Raw genomic sequence first — 17,453 nt, 5'->3', positions numbered from 1 at the left:
CTATCCTAACTTTAAAGGGAATGGCAGTAATATGCCACATTTATCCTTTTTATACATGTAACTTTAATTACTGAAGTTTTCCACTTTTCAGTTAAAAATTTTAGATATTGTTTAATATGAACTGGTGATTAATTATATCATGATCTTTTTTTTTTTGGCATCTGTTGTCCACCTTCCCTTGTTATTATGTAGGGAATTATATTAGTGGATTGATTCTCTTAGAATGTACTTTGAGTATCATCTTCACTATATTCTGAGGGTTCAATTTGTTAATATTTTATTTAGAATTTTTACATTATTGTTCCTCAGTTTGCACTGTATTATTATTATTGTTAATGTGCTTTTTTATTTGGCTTTGCAATCTAGAATATATTTAACTTACAGCACTTTAGGGAGTTTTTCATTTTGTTCTAAATTTTGGAATAGTGTATCTAACAGGGGAAGCAAGATATTTGCCTTTATGATAGTATATATTCAGTACTTAGGGATTTTAACTTTTTGCAAGTAAGTCTATTTGTCTTTTTTTATATTTTTGTTTCTTATGGCCACTTCTTTAATCCATCAAGTTTGGTATGAAGTAGATAGGATATAGTGACTAATTAATTTTTTTTCCCTTTGGAATACCATTTAGTAAGAAAACTTTTTTCCTGTGAGCTGAAGTGCTACCCATCACACACTAAATATTTATAAATTTGGATTTCTTTCTTAGCTTTCTGTGTTTCTTAATAATAAGCATTGGTAAATTCATTTGAAAATTAAATTGAACCCAGGGTTGCTCTACCATCTACCACTGAACTACATCTCAATCCTTTTTATTTTTTATTTTGAGATAGGGTCTCCCTAAGTTACTGAGGCTGGCCTTGAACTTGCAGTCCTCCTGCTCAGTTTCCTGAGTTGCTGGGATTATAGGTGTGTGCCACTGTGCCTGGCAAAAGATAAGTATTTTTTAACCCTTTAGACTTTAATCTGTTTTATTAATTAGGCCCTGCGTTAGATTTTTTTACTCTCCCTATATACTTTTTTTTATTTTTAAATTTATTTTAAAAATAAAAATTTATTTTAAAATTTTTTAAATTTTATTTTATTGGTTCTTCTTAGTTATACATGACATAGTTGTTTTGAAGTCTTTGGAGAGAAATTTTCACAGTATCTCAGGAATCTGGTTACAGTGGTGTGATTATTTGTTGGAGCTGTTGTAATAAAGTGTCTCCATCCCTCACATCCTAGATTGGTTCCAGGACACCCTGTGGATTCCAAAATCTGCTGATGCTCCAGGTAGTTATATAAAATGGTATATTTGCATATAACCTATTCATATCCTTCTTTAAAATCACTTCTAGATTATTTAATAATACCTAATACAGTATAGTTGATATGTATAAATAGTTATTGTTATATATTTTTGGAATTAATGAGAAGAAGTCTGTACATGTTCAGTAATTTTTTTCTCCAAAATATTTTAGTCTGTTGAATCCACAGATGTGGAAGCTATGGATATGGAAGGCCTGCTGTGCTATAAACTGACTTGCACAATAAAAATTTACTTCTTACTGTTCTGGAGGCTAGAAGTGTGAGATCAAGGTGTTGGCAGGGTTGATTCTTTCTGAAAGCTGTGAAGGAGGATCTGTTCTCTCTCTCTCCTAGCTGCTGGTGGTTGCTGGCAATCTTTGGCATTCTTCGGCCTTTAGACACATCATCCCAGTGTTTGCCTTCATCTTCATATGATGTTATCTTGGTGAGTACATCTGAGTCTAGATTTTCCCTTTTCATAAGGACACTAGTTGTATTGGGTAAGCCCCTATTCTAATATGACTTCATCTTAACTAATTGCATCTGCAACAGCCTTATTTCCAAATAAGGTCATGTTCTGAAGGTACTTTGGGCTTAGGACTTCAATATATGAATTTTCGAGAAGATATATAATCTCCAACTTACAACAAATGATTAGTGTTTTTCTCTGATTTTATATCTTAGATTATAGTCTATTTTTTCTTCATCTCCTGGGGATAGTTTCTCGCTCATTTATTTTCACTTTTATTTAGAAAGTGATTATTGTGTTCTACCCTGTGTGCCACTCCTGTTCTAGGCACTGTGAAACTAGTGATGACAAGGTTTCTGTCCTCATGGAACGTAGGCAGGGGGTGTGGAAAATGACCCAGTATACAGGAAAATGACCCAATATACAAAGACATGGCCATGGTTACTTCAGGGAGTGATGAGGATTGTGTTCATGACTAGGAGGACACAGGGAGAGCCAGGGAGTTAGGGTTTCTTACCCTCAGTCCTGCTGACATTTTGGCCTGGGTATTCTTTGTTGGGGGAGGAGGGCTATCCTGTGTATTACAGGATGTATAGCAACATCCTGGGTTCTTCCCCTTTGATGTCAAAGTGCCCTTCCCAGCTCTGATAGACAAAAATGTTTCCAGACATTGTCTAATATCTTGGGGTAAGGTGGTGGCAGATAACCCATTGGAGAACTACTGGTTTTTAGATGGAGTGGTCAAGGAAGACCTCATTTTGCTATCTTTGTAGAAGAAAAAAAAATTCTTTCTGATTTAGAAAGAATTTAATAGAACAGTGGGGTTCTAGTCTGTTGATTTGTTCAACCAGTTGGATCTTCTAACTCACAATCTGAGATGACAGATGATTAAGATGTGTTTAGATGTGGAAACAGTTCCTCTTGTTTCACAGCTGATGACAGCAGGATCACCTGAGGTGACTTTAACAAAGTTACAGTTAGCAGCCTTACCTACACTGGTGTCCTGGCCAGTATGGTTATGTGTTTAGAAAGGTGTCACCTGGAAATGTGCAGCTAAGGCGTGTTAAGCAGTGCTCTTCAGTCACTCCTGGGAGGCTGTGTGGTCTTCCCAGTCATTACTTAGCATCACAGCCTCCAGGAGAGCTGGTTAAAATACAGACCTAGGACTCCATTCCCAGAAACAGATTCCAGAGGTCTGCAGTGAGATCTGGTGATTTGCATTTTGAACCCACTCCCTTTCCAGTGCTGCGGTGGTGATGGTGCTGTGTTGAGTGGCACTGGCCATAGAGCTCCATTTAGTGTCTGGGAAGCCCTGACTCAAAGGGGGTGGCATTTAGCCATCAGGAGCATGGTTTGTTGCTGTTTCTCTTCTTCATTTTTTTCTTCTGCTGCCCTTTTTACTTTATTTCAGTCAAACTTAATAACTTTCCCCTGTATCATCTGTCACAGGACATAGGTATTGTAAATTACCATTATGTAAGTAATTTGCAGTTTTATTGCACCAAAAGACTCTGTGCTTTAGTACTTTTTATGTCATCATTTTATCTTACACAGAGAAAAGAAATGAGTACCAGTCGCATTTGGCAGAATGGGAAGTCCTCTGGTATAGTTCTCTGTGCTTTTGGGGAGATAGTCACATTTATTTGCTGGGCTGGTAATTATAAAATGTGTAAAATCCTGCAGTAGTAGGTTCCAGAAAAGGAAAATCTTTGCTTAGCATGTTGTCATAAATCATAAACCAAATTGATTTGTGAAAAAGCATAGTTATTTTTTATTGATAAGTCTCACTATTTCCTGTTCCAGTGTTCTGAATAGAAATAAAGATATATGTATACCTATCTCTCTCTGTGTGTGTGTGTGTATGTGTGTCTCTGTGTGTATTATATTGTGGTTTGATTATAAAAGTAATTCATACTCTTATAAGAAACAAAAAAATTAAACATCACTAAATTGTATACCTTAAGGTGAGAATCCCCAGTCATCCTAGTTTCTAAAGAGAAACTTAGATGTGGTGTATCAAGACAGAGGTTTTATTTATCATTGCCATTCTTCACCTCTTGGCTAGAACCACTTTAGAATTGTATACAGTGAAGTTGCTGGAATGAAATGTTGCAAAAAGGTTGAATTTTTTTTAACACAAAATATTAATGAAATAATTTTTTGTTTTCTTAGTGTGTATCATTCTTTCTCTAATGTAAAGGCCCTGTGTTCCTGAAGTAGTATGAAAATAATTTAATTTCTACTTTATGTCTTTTCAAAAAAAGTTCTCATGTGGAATATCTGGGACATGACAGAAATATTTCTGTGTAAGGAGTGGAAACTGTGTTAGCTTTCCCTATAACAAAATGCCTGAGATGATTAACTTATATAGAGGAAAGGTTTATTTTGGCTCACAGTTTTGGAGATAGGTTCTAAGCCATGTGTCCTTCAGGCCAGGTAAAGAATGCTTCCTCCAGGGCATTCTTCAGTGCTTTGTCCAGTCTTTGTCAATTTATCAAAGAAAGAACTCTACTATGCCTGGAGGAAGGCAGTTTTCTAATCTTCATGTTTCTGGGAGTTTTTGGGTGTAATAAGATGTGAAGATTAAAATGTGCTTTATTCTTTCAAGCTGTTTTTTTTTTTTTTTAATTTTTTGGTTGTAGATGGACAGAGTACCTTCATTTTATTTATTTATTTTTTTGTGGTGCTGAGGATGGAACCCAGTGCCTCACATGTGCAAGGCAAGCACTCTATCACTGAGCTACAATCCCAACCCCTCAAGCTGCTTTTAAGTTCACTGCTATCAGAAGCAATACAAAATACCTGTGTCTAGTTTTGCCAGGATTGTTGTTGCTGTGGGAATTGTAACTTTAGATCCCTTTACATCTGGGTTAGTGGAATGTGCACTAAGGCCCTGTATGAATGTAACTGAAAGATTGGTTCCTGTCCCCAATGCTAATTAATTCCAATTTAAAAATGAGGAAATGGTTTTGAGAAAAAGGAAAAAGAAGGATTATTGCTTTGCCAGCAAAGGAGAAAGACAGAGGATTGTGACTCTCCCTATAAGGAGGGACAGGGTTTTTTAATAAAAAATTAAAAAACTGTCTTTATTTATTTTTAAATTGATTTTAAAAAAATAAATGACAGTGGGATGCATTACATTTCTTATTACACATATACAGCACAATTTTTCATATCTCTGATTGTATATAAAGTATGTTCATACCAATTTGTGTCTTCATACATGTACTTTGGAATAATGATGCTTATCATATTCCACCATCAATGCTAACCCCCTCCCCCCTCCTTTCCCCTCCCACCCCTCTGCCCTATATAGAGTTTGTCTATTCCTCCCATGCTCCCCCTCCTTACCCCACTATGAATTAGCTTCCTTATATCAGAGAAAACATTTTTTGGTATTGGTTAACTTCACTTAGCATTATCTTCTCCAATGCCATCCATTTACCTGCAAATGTTATGATTTTATTTTCTTTTATTGCTGAGTAATATTCCATTGTGTGTATGTATGTATGTATGTATATATGCCATATTTTTTTTAATCCATTCATCTACCGAAGGGCATCTAGGTTGGTTCTACCGTTGAGCTATTGTGAATTGTGCTGCTATAAACATTGATGTGGTCATGTCCCTGTAGTATGCTGTTTTTAAATCCTTCGGGTATAGACCGAGGAGAGGGATAGCTGGGTCAAATGGTGGTTCCATTCCCAGATTTCCAAGGAATCTCCATACTGCTTTCCATATTGGCTGCACCAATTTGCAGTCCCACCAGCAATGTATGAGTGTGCCTTTTCCCCTCCATCCTCGCCAACACTTATTGTTGTTTGTCTTCATAATAGCTGCCATTCTGACTGGAATGAGATGAAATCTTAGAGTAGTTTTGACTTGCATTTCTCTGATTGCTAGAGATGATGAACATTTTTTTCATATATTTGTTGATTGATTGTATATCCTCTTCTGAGAAGTGTCTGTTCAGGTCCTTGGCCCATTTATTGATTGGGTCATTTCGTTTTTTTTTTTTTTTTTTTTTTTTTGGTGTTTTTTGAAGTTTTTGAGTTCTTTATATACCCTAGAGACTAGTGCTCTATCTGATGTGTGAGGAGTAAAATTTGCTCCCAGGATGTAGGCTCTCTGTTCACCTCACAGATTGTTTCTTTTGCTGGGAAGAAACTTTTTAGTTTGAATCCATCCCATTTATTTATTCTTGGTTTTAATTCTTGTGCAATAGGAGTCTTATTAAGGAAGTTGGGTCCTAATCCCACATGATGAAGATTAGGGCCTACTTTTTCTACACAGGATCTCTGGTTGTATTCCTAGGTCCTTGATCCACATTGAGTTGAGTTTTGGGCATGGTGAGAGATAGGGGTTTAACTTCATTTTGTTGCATATAGATTTCCAGTTGTTCCAGTATCATTTGTTGTAGCAGCTATCTTTTCTCCAGTGCATGTTTTTGGCACCTTTGTCTAATATAAGATAATTGTAATTTTGTGGGTTAGTCTGTGTGTCCTGTGTTCTGTACCATTGATCTACCAGTCTGTTTTGGTGCCAATACCATGCTGTTTTTGTTACTATTACTCTGTAGTATAGTTTAAGGTCTGGTACAGCGATGCCACCTGCTTTGCTCTTCCTGCTAAGGATTGCTTTAGCTATTCTAGGTCTCTTATTGTTCCAGATGAATTTCATGACTGTTTTTTCTATTTCTATGAGGAATGCCATTGGGAATTTGATCGGAATTGCATTAAATCTGTGTAGTCCTTTTGGTAGTATGGTCATTTTGATAATATTAATTCTGCCTATCCAAAAACAAGGTAGATCTTTCCATCTTCTAAGGTCTTCTTTGATTTCTTTCTTTAGGGTTCTGTAGTTTTCATTGTATAGATCTTTTGCCTCTTTCATTAAGTTGATTCTTAAGGATTTTTTTTTTTTGAGGCTATTGTCAGTAGGGTAGTTGTAATTCATTACATCAACAGACTTAAAAGATAAGAATCATATGATCATCTCAATAGATGCAGAAAAAGCATTTGACAAAATACAGCACCCCTTTATGTTCAAAACATTAGAAAAATGAGGGATAACAGGAACATATCTCAACATCTTAAAGGCATCTATGCTAAGCCTCAGGCCAACATCATTCTAAAAGGAGAAAAATTGAAGGCATTCCCTCTAAAAACTGGAACAAGACAGGGATGCCCTCTCTCACCACTTCTGTTTAACATAGTTCTTGAAATACTGGCCAGAGCAATTAGTCAGATGAAAGAAATCAAAGGAATATGTATAGGAAAAGAAGAACTTAAATTAGCACTATTTGCTGACAATATTATTCTATATCTAGAAGACCCAAAAAGCTCCATCAGAAAACTTCTAGAACTAGTAAATGAATTCAGCAAAGTAGCAGGATATAAAATCAACACCCATAAATCAAAGGCATTTCTGTGTACCAGTGACAAATCCTCTGAGAGGGAAATGGGGAAAGGGGGTTTTTAAGGGAACTCTTGAAGGTTTTACATTCCAGGTGTGTTCTGGTAAGGGGTCCCAGGGTGCCCTCATGGCATGTTAGGATTTCACTTGTTAATTTGGGAGAGAGATTCACTTCCCAGATGACCAGCAGGCATCTCCTTCCTGTAGTGGGTATGTTCAAGGGCAGTTAACTAGGGGAAGAAAAGATAACACCATCTCCCTAATCTTGTTATGGAGGAGGAGAGGGGAGAAAAGAGAAAAAAACATGTTCTTTTGAAAAATAAGCCTTAGAGCAACAAGGTGAAGGGACCAGTGTTACATGAATACCAGCTTGTATTTAATGTGCACAAAGAAGTAGTACCATGTTAGTGATATAGTTTCCCCATCAGTGACAGGTTGAATATCTGCAGCCTGAAGGTTTAAAATATCCCAAGATTCTGAGCTTTGCAGTGGAGCCAGGACCTGTGCTCGACCCTCTGCTCAGAAGGCTGTGAGCTGGCAGGCACATTGGAGCTCTTGGGTAGGAGTAAAGGCCTGGCTTATTTCTCTGGGGTGTGTAGGTCTCAGTTTATTTAGTCTCTCTGAGAAGCAGGGATCCCGTGCTGCTGTTGTGACTTCTCTTTTTGAAGCAATAGGGAGAAGAAATGCCCCAGGTCTGAAATAGTTGTGTTTGAGTATTTTAGGAATTGTTTTGGTTATTAGTTTTTCTTGGATTGTCCTATTTCTCTGCTGTCTACATGAAGTTAATTATTCAATTCATGGTGATGGCCTTTATTTATGAGTGGTAGTAGTTTTTTCCTGGGAAGTGTAGAATTTTAGAGAGTTGCAAACCCTAGAACCATTGTCTTCCAAACCCAGTCACATCAAACTATATGAATGCCGAACATAATTTTTCTACAGAAATGAGTGCTAGGATTAGGGTTGACTTTGTAGGGCCTCTCAGGGCCACCAGTAGAGGGTGCTTAGCTGACAGACCAGGTATAGAATCAGTAGGTTGGCTTAGGAGTCATTAAACTTAATGGCATCTCTCTAGGTCTTGTCTGCATTTGTGTCTTAAGTCATTTTGCTGGTTAGGAATTTGTATCCTTCATTCCTCCAGATTCCTTGAATATTGCTAAAAATCTTCTCTGTTACTTGAGGGGATGGTGTAATTGCTTATGACTTTATAGGTATTCCTCTGCTAGTGTTGTCAAAGACATGATATGGACCTTGTATTGTAGGCAGAAACATGCCTGAAAGAGTCTATAGATAGTAAATTCCAGATGTTAGTGGCTGCAACCCTGAGAGTAGTAGACATATGTAGAGTAATATTTTCCCAAGGATAATGATATGATTGACTTTTCCCCCCTCAAAATAAAGAACAAACATGGAAGCCAGGGTAATATTAGTCTCATGTAAAATTAATTAAAAATTCTCATGAACATTGGCATTTTATTTGAAATGATATGAATTTAGGGAAAACTACTTTAAATTCTTGTGTGTTTTAGGTCATAATCTACATTTTGTTTTTTAGATTATAGATTCTGAAAGTCATATATTTTTCCAAATTTCCATGGTAAAATTGGCCATGTGGGTAAGCTTTCCAAGTCTCTTTCCTTTGAATTATTGCTTTTAGAGGTTAGAAATGAAAATATGATGGCTTTGATTACTATGGAAATTATGCATATCTCTTATGGAGGAGTTATTTTTCAGTTTTTCTATTAAACAACTGCTGCTGTAGCTCAGCATGAATTTGGGATTATACCTGTGGTAACCTTGTTTCATATAACTTATGCTGTATTTAAGTAAGGGTCTTAAGTGATAAAATAGTAGTTGCTGAATTGTTTGCTAAATTTTTTGACTTTATGACCTATAATTGAAAGTTTTTAAAGGAGATTAAAAGGTTTTCCCATGTGCTTCATTATAATTTAGAATGTGTGTGTGTGTGTGTGTGTGTGTGTGTGTGTGTGTAGGGGTAGATGAAACACATTGACTATTAATTGATAATTGTTAAGTCTGATAATAAACATAAGGAAGTTCACTACAATGTTATTTTTCTCATTTGTATATATTTTTAAATTATATTCAAATATATTAAATTAATTATCTAATTAAATAAATTAGAATTTTTTAGTTGTAGATGGATAGGATACCTTTATTCTGTTTATTTATTTATTTTTATATAGTGCTGAGGATAGAACCCAGTGTCTCACATGTACTAGACAAGTGCTCTAAAACCTCAGCTCCTCATTTGTATATGTTGTTAAATTTCCAAAATAAAAGGCTAAAAAAGCCTCCCCGAAAGGTAATGAAGCAAAGTGACAAAACTCAGAGAGATTTTATTTGATAGTAGATACAGGGCTAATGATATAGGTATCTTAATTTCCAAAACTTTCTGGGGTGCCTTTTTCAATGATACTGAAGCAGAGTCCCCAAATTACTGTAGGAAGATAATAGAATTTGACCCTGCTTTCGTCTACATTTATGGCAAAGTCTAGTGTGACTGCCCACACAGTGGGAAAGGAAGCCCTTTGTTTTTTATAAGATACTTTCTTTTGGTTTTTGGAGAGGAGCATGAATTCTATAACCAATGGGTCCTTCCTTTCTTTTTTAGACTCTGCTTTTCTTGAAAAAGAAGAGGCTTTTTATTTAATCCATATGCTTTTGATTTCACAAGTGTCTCTGTTCCTTCCTCCACTGGAAGAAGGATGGATGGAGATATATTTTTTTTCTTGTTTTTTCTCATGTTTGACTTGAGCTTTTGTTATTATCTAGAATTTGTCTTAACAGTCTGTACTTTTTTTTTTTTTCCCCAAAAGAGAGGTTAGAGTAAATTTCAGGTGCTTGAAAATGCCAGTTGGTATGAATGTCCTTAGCATGAGAAACAGTCTTATTTTTTCTAATTTAGTTATTCTGTAGATGACTTTAATCATAGTAATAAAATGTGGAAGAGAAGGTGAGATTGGATTTATAATTCTGTATGAAGTATGCATAAGAAATGAAGCTATTTGTTGAAAAATGAGAGTTTCTACCCCATACATGTTGGGACCTTATTTGATAGCAAAGCTTATGTTTAGAAGAATCTGGGTGATCACTTTCAATTTTGATTTTGTATACGGGCTCATTGCAAATCTTTTTTTTTTTTTTTAATTTTTAGTTGTTGATGGACCTTTATTTTATTTTTTATATGTGGTGCTGAGAATCAAACCCAGTGCCTCACTCATGCTAGGCAAGTGCTTTACCATTGAGCCACAACCACAGCCCTCATTGCAGATCTTGTATTTGTTATTATATGACTTATGATCAGATGATTCTATCTTCGTTAGGTGGGTGATATTGTATATCCACCCTACCAGTGTCCTCGGGGTCCATCCTGCCATTACAGATGTCTTCCTATGTTATGACCAAAATGGGAAAATGCTGAACTCTAGCATTCAGCTGAATCTGACTTTTGATTTCCTTCTGTCTATTGAACTTTGAGACCTTTCAAGTGTCAAGCCTGTGTCCCTTTTCCTTTTTTTCATACTCTTTCCAAGCTGATCTCATCTGTGTTCATGACTTAGGTTACAATTTATTTCTTGAATATTCCCAAATCTGACCTAAACTCAGACATCTTTAGAGCTCTGGCTGCCTGTTTGATACTATATCTCAGGATGGTAGTCACCTCTGACTTGACATGTCCGTCCTGGGCTTGTGCTCTCTACTCTTCCGCCTAAGTTCAGTAACTCTGACCTAGTGACCTTCACTTCCATCCATTCACTTGAGTAAACCAGAAAACCAATTATCCTTGATCCCCCTTTCCTCATCCTTCATGTTGAGGCAGTCACCATTTTTATTGATTAGGTTCCCTAAACATTTCTTGATTAAAATTTCTTGATTTCAGTACCATCGTTTTTACCATGGACTATTCAAAGAGCCTTCTAGCTGAGACCCCCATTCATTCTTGTCTCCCATCTCCAACCCTGCTTTGAAGCTAGAGGGGTCGTATGAGAATGTAAATCTGATTGTTTGTCTTCCCACTGAAATAATTCAGTACCTCCGCCATTGTTTGTAAGATTAAAACAAACAAATATATTCTGCAAGCCTGGCATGGTGCAGCTGCCTACTTTTCTTTCCAGCCGCATCTTACCTAACTTTTCCCTTTATCCTTGAAGCTATAGCCACCTCCTTCAGTGTTCTATACCCTCCCAACTCCAGAGTGTAAATTTAGTTCAAAGTTTTACACTTGAAGTTACAATTCAGTTTGATATCTTTCTAGACTGTCAGGTTCATGAGAGGAAGGACTGGTCTCTTCTTTTTTCTATGTATTCTTTAGGGCTAAGCAAAGTGCCAGGTCTAAAGTAAAAGCTCACTGCATTTTTGTTGACTGAGTAAAGTATTTGAGTCAGAATCCTAAGATGTGAAGGGATGGATGAAATGAGGTGGTGGCAGGAAGTGTTCTTTTTCTTTCTGGTCCTGGGGATTGAACCGAAGGGTTCTTTAACCACTGAGCTGCATCCCCAGCCCTTTTTAATATTTTATTTAGAGGCAGGGTCTTGCTGAGTTTCTTAGGGCCTTGCTAAATTGCTGAGACTGGCTTTGAACTCAGTCCTCCTGCCTCAGCCTCCTGAGCTGCTGGGATTCCAGGCATGCGCCATCAAGCCCAAGAGCATGAGTTTTGAGTAGTATGGTTACAGAGCTACATATCAGGCAAGGTGAACTGACAGGGGACACAGGACTCACTGTGAGGAGGATTGTGGATCAGGAGAAGCTAGCCAGTACAGTTAGGAGAGCGGGCTAGTGGATAGTGCTAGGTGACAGAAGCTGTGCTTCTTGGAGAGTGGAGAAGGAAAATGATGGGATTGAATGATAGAATGTGCAGGTGGGTTGAGGTGGCACCATTTCTGTGAGTTTCATTATCTCAGTTACTTAAATTCAGCACTTCTCTTTTGAAAATGGTAGAATTGTCCAACAAACTTTATAAAGCTCTCATTCAGCAGGCACTCTGTTGGGCATTGGGGTTGTTGAAGTGAATAAAAGTTTTCACAGTCTCAATTACGTTTTTTAGTGTGGTGTTTTTGAAATTTAGACCAAAAGTATATAAAGTATAAAAGCATATAGGCCCAGTTCCACCAAGAGTTATACTTACAAGTCAGAAAAGTAGTTGGGAGCTAAAGTTCAAGATGACATGGTATCATTCTTGCTATAATACATAAGTTGATGGAGGCTAGCAGGCCCACAATTAGCTCAAGGGTTTTCAACATTTAAGTTTAATTCCCTAGAGATTTTTTACACAGGTCCTTAAATGATAGGGTGTTGGTAAATAGAGAATGCCTTTCATTAAAATGAAATAATTACATATGTTTAAGTTCTTCCCACTCATTTATTGCTTAAGGAGAAAACAGAGAACTGAGATTTGAATGACTCTTTTTGGTGGTGTTACAAGAGCTCTAATGTGCTGAGTGTAGTGGTACTAGACAGTAAACCCAAGGACTTGGGAGGCTAAGGCATGAGGATGCAAGTTTGAGGCCAGACTCAACAATTTAGAGAAATTCTAACCACCCTGGTGAGACCCTATTTCAAAAAATTAAAAAAGGTGGGAATGTAGCTCAGTAGTGGAGCATTGCTGGGTTTAATTCCCCAGCACCAAAAAGTTAAAAAAAAAAAAAAGGAAAAAGCACTACGGTTCAATGTTTTGAATAAGAATGTCTTTTGTTGTCATTCAGCTGTGTTTGTGACCATGTTCTAGAAATAAAAAAATTAATAATTTATCCATTTTTTTTCCTTTATGAATCATGCTTTTTGTGTTTTGTCTAAGAACTCTACACCTAATTCCAGGTCATAAAGTTGTTCCCTTCTAAAAGATAGTTTTATGTTAGATCTGGTATCTGTTTTGAGTTAATTTTATGAGGTTTAGGTCAAAGTCTATTTTTTTTGTCTATTGATGTCCAGTTCATTCAGTACCATTTGTTAAAAGGCTATCTTTTCTCCCTTGAATTGTTTTCCGTACCTCTGTTAAAAATCAGTTGGACATATATATTTGGTGCTGTTTCTGTGTTCTCTCTCCTGTTTCATTGGCCTGGGTGTCTGTCCTTCTTGAAATACTACACACTATTGATTTCTGTAACTATATAGCTTAAAATCAGGTAGTGTGATTCCTCTAACTTTATTCTTTTTTTGTTATTTTAGTTTTCCTAGTTCATTTGTGTTTCCAAATAAATCTTAAGATTAGCTTATCTAGATCTAATAAAAGATCTTGGGATTTTGATAAGAATTGTGTTTTTTTTTTTTAAAGAGAGAGAAATTTTTTTTTTAAATATTTATTTTTTAGTTTTCGGTGGACATGACATCTTTATTTATTTGTATGTGGTGCTGAGGATCCAACCCAGTGCCCCGCACATGCCAGGTGAGCACGTTACCGATTGAGCCACATCCCTAGCCCAAGAATTGTGTTTTTTTTTTTAATATTTATTTTTTAGTTATAGTTGGACACAATATCTTCATTTTATTTTATTTTTATAAAGTTAAATTATTTTTATAAAATTGAGATTGTTACCCTTCAAAAGTCTGAGTTTTGCAAGGGGGCTTATTACCATCTCTGCACAGCTCATATGGTCTAGACCGCAGCTTTTATTCTTCAACTTTAAATTATAGGGCCCTTGATGCAGACACTGAGGATCGAACCCACGGCCTCGCACGCGCTAGGTGAGCACTCTACTGCTGAGCCACAATCCCAGCCCCCAAAGAATTGTGTTTTACTTATAGATCCCTACAAATGTAGTACACTGTAATCTTTACTGTTATCACTGCAGACAAAGGGACCTTACTACCCCTTAGGCCCTTGTTCCTTCCTGCTTTATGATTAGATGCCTCAAACATCTCCATTCATTGAGAAACATCTAATGTAATTTTTAAAACTCAAATGGTCTGATACCTATATTTACCTGTAAAGTTACCCACTGACATGAGTTACTTTCATGTTTAAAATTAAGATTTATCTTGTCTTTTAGTTAGCTTTCCACTTAGGTTTATTTCCTCATTTCTATTTACACTTTACTGTTTTAAAATATTGTGTTTATCTTTTTTAAGAACTGTAATTATTTTGTATCACATCCTGCTGAAGCATTTAGTAGATTTGACTGTGGGAATATTCTGAAGTAAGTAGTTCTGAGAGGATTTTTTTGGTTTAGCCAGCACCCTGAAGCACTGCCATATTAGCCTAGGATCAATTTCAGTTAGTTTCTGTGCTTGGGTTCATTAGCTAGCTTGACTATACTGCATGAGTGCTAGCCTGAGTCATGGATCCTTAGGGCAAACTCCTGGGCCCCAAATAGAGCTCGGGTTGGATAGACACATTTTTCTATCTTTTACCTATAAAGGTAAAATGCTTTACTTTGACTTTCGCATGGTGGACTTAGCCTCAGTAGTATTATTTCCTCAATCTCTCTTCATTGAGATTGTTAACCTTCAAAAGTCTGAGTTTTGCAAGGGGGCTTATTACCATCTCTGCACAGCTCATATGGTCTAGGCCGTAGCTCTTTTTTTTTTTTTTTAGAGAGAGAGAGAGAGAGAGAGAGAGAGAGAGAGAGAGAGAGAATTTTTCAACATTTACCCTCTAGTTTTCAGCGGACACAACATCTTTGTATGTGGTGCTGAGGATCGAACCCAGGCCACACGCATGCCAGGCGAGCACGCTACTGCCTGATCCACATCCCCAGCCCCTAGGCCGTAGCTCTTATTCTTCAACTTTAAATTATAGGGCCCTTGATGCAGACACTGGGCAGTGCTCCCAGATCTCATGCCCTTAGGTTTTTCTACCTTTTCTGGTTTCTAGCTCCCACTTGATTTTTAGCTTCTGGGGATTTTCTTTGCTTTCTTGAGAACTCAATTATACATTTTAAAAGAAGATGGAAATATTTTGTTAAAAGAAATTATACTTTGATACAGGTTGAATATCCCTTATCCAAAATACTTTTATTGTATTTAAGATTTTTTTTTAAATTTGGAATATTTGATGTCTTGGGGATAGGACCCAAGATAACACGAAATTCTTTTATGTTTTGCATATGCTATGTACACATAGCCCAAAGATGATTTCATACAGTATTTTTAGCATGCCATGTTTTGACTGTGGCCTCTCATGTGAGGTCAGGTGTGGACTTTTTTTTAATATTTAATTTTTAGTTGTAGGTGGACACAATATCCTTATTTTATTTTTATGTGGTGCTGAGGATTGAACCCAGTGCCTCACGCATGCTAGGTGAGCGCTCTACCACTGAGCCACAACCTCAGCTCAGGTGTGGACTTTTCTACTGTGGTATCATGGTAGCATTAAAAAAATTTTTGGATTTTGAGGCATTTTGGATTTCAGGTTTTCGGATTATGAACACTCTACCTGTATCCAAGGATTGAGTCTTTTAATAGAAACAGAAATTTCTGACACACCATTTCCACACTATTCTACAAATCATAGATTTTTGGGTTCCAGGAGGGACTCACTCCGTGTTCTTTCAGAACTGTCATGCGGGACAAAGTTGCTTGCTATCTCTGAGGAGGGGCATTATGACACTTGTCCTTAAGATGTGGCACTTGTCCTTAAGAGGAAGGAGCAGAGGCATCTTTGGTCATGCTCTCCTGTTTGCCAAGGAAGTCTAGAGCTTCACGAAGGGAGGCAGTGTGCAGCTGTGTCAAGTGCTACAGCAAGGTCAAGGCACATCAAGACTGAACATTGGCAGTGGGATTTCATGGTCAGGAGAACTTTGCAGAGCAGTCTCCAGGGAATGCAAGAGGAAGAAGCCTATTGTGTTTTTTAATCTCTGGGAGGATGGTGGTCCTTGGTTCGGGCAATTCTGTTTTTTTTTTTCTCAGGAAGAATAACTTGTTTATCAGTATGTGGTTGTTTATTTTATATTCTCTTATTTGAATACTCTTTGGGGTTCAGTCTTGCATCAGATAGATTAGTTCTGTCACAGGAACTGGATTCAGCCATGGAGGTACTCTGCCTTTACAGCTTTCTTGTCTGTTTCCTCACATGAGACAACCAGAACAGAACGGAAGAGGTGAGAGTCATGCTGGGGCATTAAAGTAAGAGAGAGAAGGTATGAGGTATTGTCAGTTTGAATGTGAAACTTTTGTTACATGGCATTTCTAAAAAGTTTTATGAAAAATTTCAGACATATAAGAAAGTAGAGAGAAGAGCGTCTATCTCCATTTATTGATCACCCCAATTCAATAATTTTTGTACATTTGATTCACTCATCTTTTAAATTTATCATTCCTTGCTGAAATATTTTAAAGAAATCCCTGACATCATTTGTGTATATAATCTCACTACGCAATGTGAATATTTTCACACATAGTCACAATGCTCTTACCACACCTAATGCAAAATTGATCATTATCTATTATTTATAGAATATTAATGAGATGGTTTTAAAAAATTCTTTGAACATGCTGAGATTGTTCCTCCTTTGTTGTCTCTGTACTTGTCAGGTACTCTGCTTTACTTTGACTTTCGCATAGTGGACTTAGCCTCAGTAGTATTATTTCCTCAAAGGCTGCTCTTCCTAATTGTGGAAGCTAAAAGTAGTGCTCTGTCAGTCCATCCTGTGGGTCTCTAGCTCCTCACTCTGTTTAATTTGTCTTACCTGTCTTACCTGTGTTTTTTGTTTCCCTTTCCTCCCTAGATTGAAGTGCCATGAGAGAAAGGACCTCCTAGGACATGTTGATAGCTCTCTGTCCAGGCCTGAAGAGGCCTACTGACATGTAGTAGAGAAACAAATGTTTAGAAACAAGTCAAATATTAGATTAATAATAAGCAATTCCAAAGTTTGCTCAATATTTTATAACTTTTATCTCTTCCTACAACTGATTCCTATTCCAGAACTTTTCTTTTCTCAAGAGCTTTAACTAACAGCTGTGTTTGCAAAATGTGCTGGTTTGTTGTCCCTTTCAGGACATTTAATCTTTTAAATCCTCAAAATATTTTGTAAGATATAAGTGAGTAAAATCACTTCTGACCTGTTAAGAGGCAATGTTTTTACTGACATAACTCTCATTTGAGATCACTTAGTTGAGCTTGCAGCTAATAAATCTGTTTTGGCTTATATCAAGCTGGATGGAATAATCTTGTAGCTAACATATCCTTTAATTGATTATTTGAACTTCCCTGATTTAATGCATCATTTGTATTCTATGTAGGGACTGTTTTTAAAATTGTCACATTGTCAGTTGTTGGGAATATGCTTTACATAAAAAAAAAGTAACTCAGTAAAACCATGTG

At 36.7% G+C, this 17,453-nt stretch overlaps 1 protein-coding gene across 5 annotated transcripts in view; it reads left to right on the top strand.

The window, feature by feature from the left end:
* The window catches only part of Dis3l2 (DIS3 like 3'-5' exoribonuclease 2), a 343,677-nt gene that overhangs the window by 15,943 nt on the left and 310,281 nt on the right, over nt 1-17,453 (top strand). The window contains exons 2-3 of one of the 5 annotated variants that reach the window (XM_076866043.2): nt 1,228-1,275; nt 1,645-1,735. The exons of the other annotated variants lie outside the window; for them this stretch is intronic. The gene's annotated coding sequence lies outside the window, so the exon portion shown is untranslated. The remainder of the gene's footprint in view (nt 1-1,227; nt 1,276-1,644; nt 1,736-17,453) is intronic. 5 annotated transcript variants of the gene reach the window in all.

The sequence above is a fragment of the Callospermophilus lateralis genome, chromosome 9 (genome assembly GCF_048772815.1).
Source record: "Callospermophilus lateralis isolate mCalLat2 chromosome 9, mCalLat2.hap1, whole genome shotgun sequence".
In the NCBI taxonomy this organism is placed as follows: Eukaryota; Metazoa; Chordata; class Mammalia; order Rodentia; family Sciuridae; genus Callospermophilus; species Callospermophilus lateralis.
This window is presented reverse-complemented; position numbering and strand designations above follow the sequence as displayed.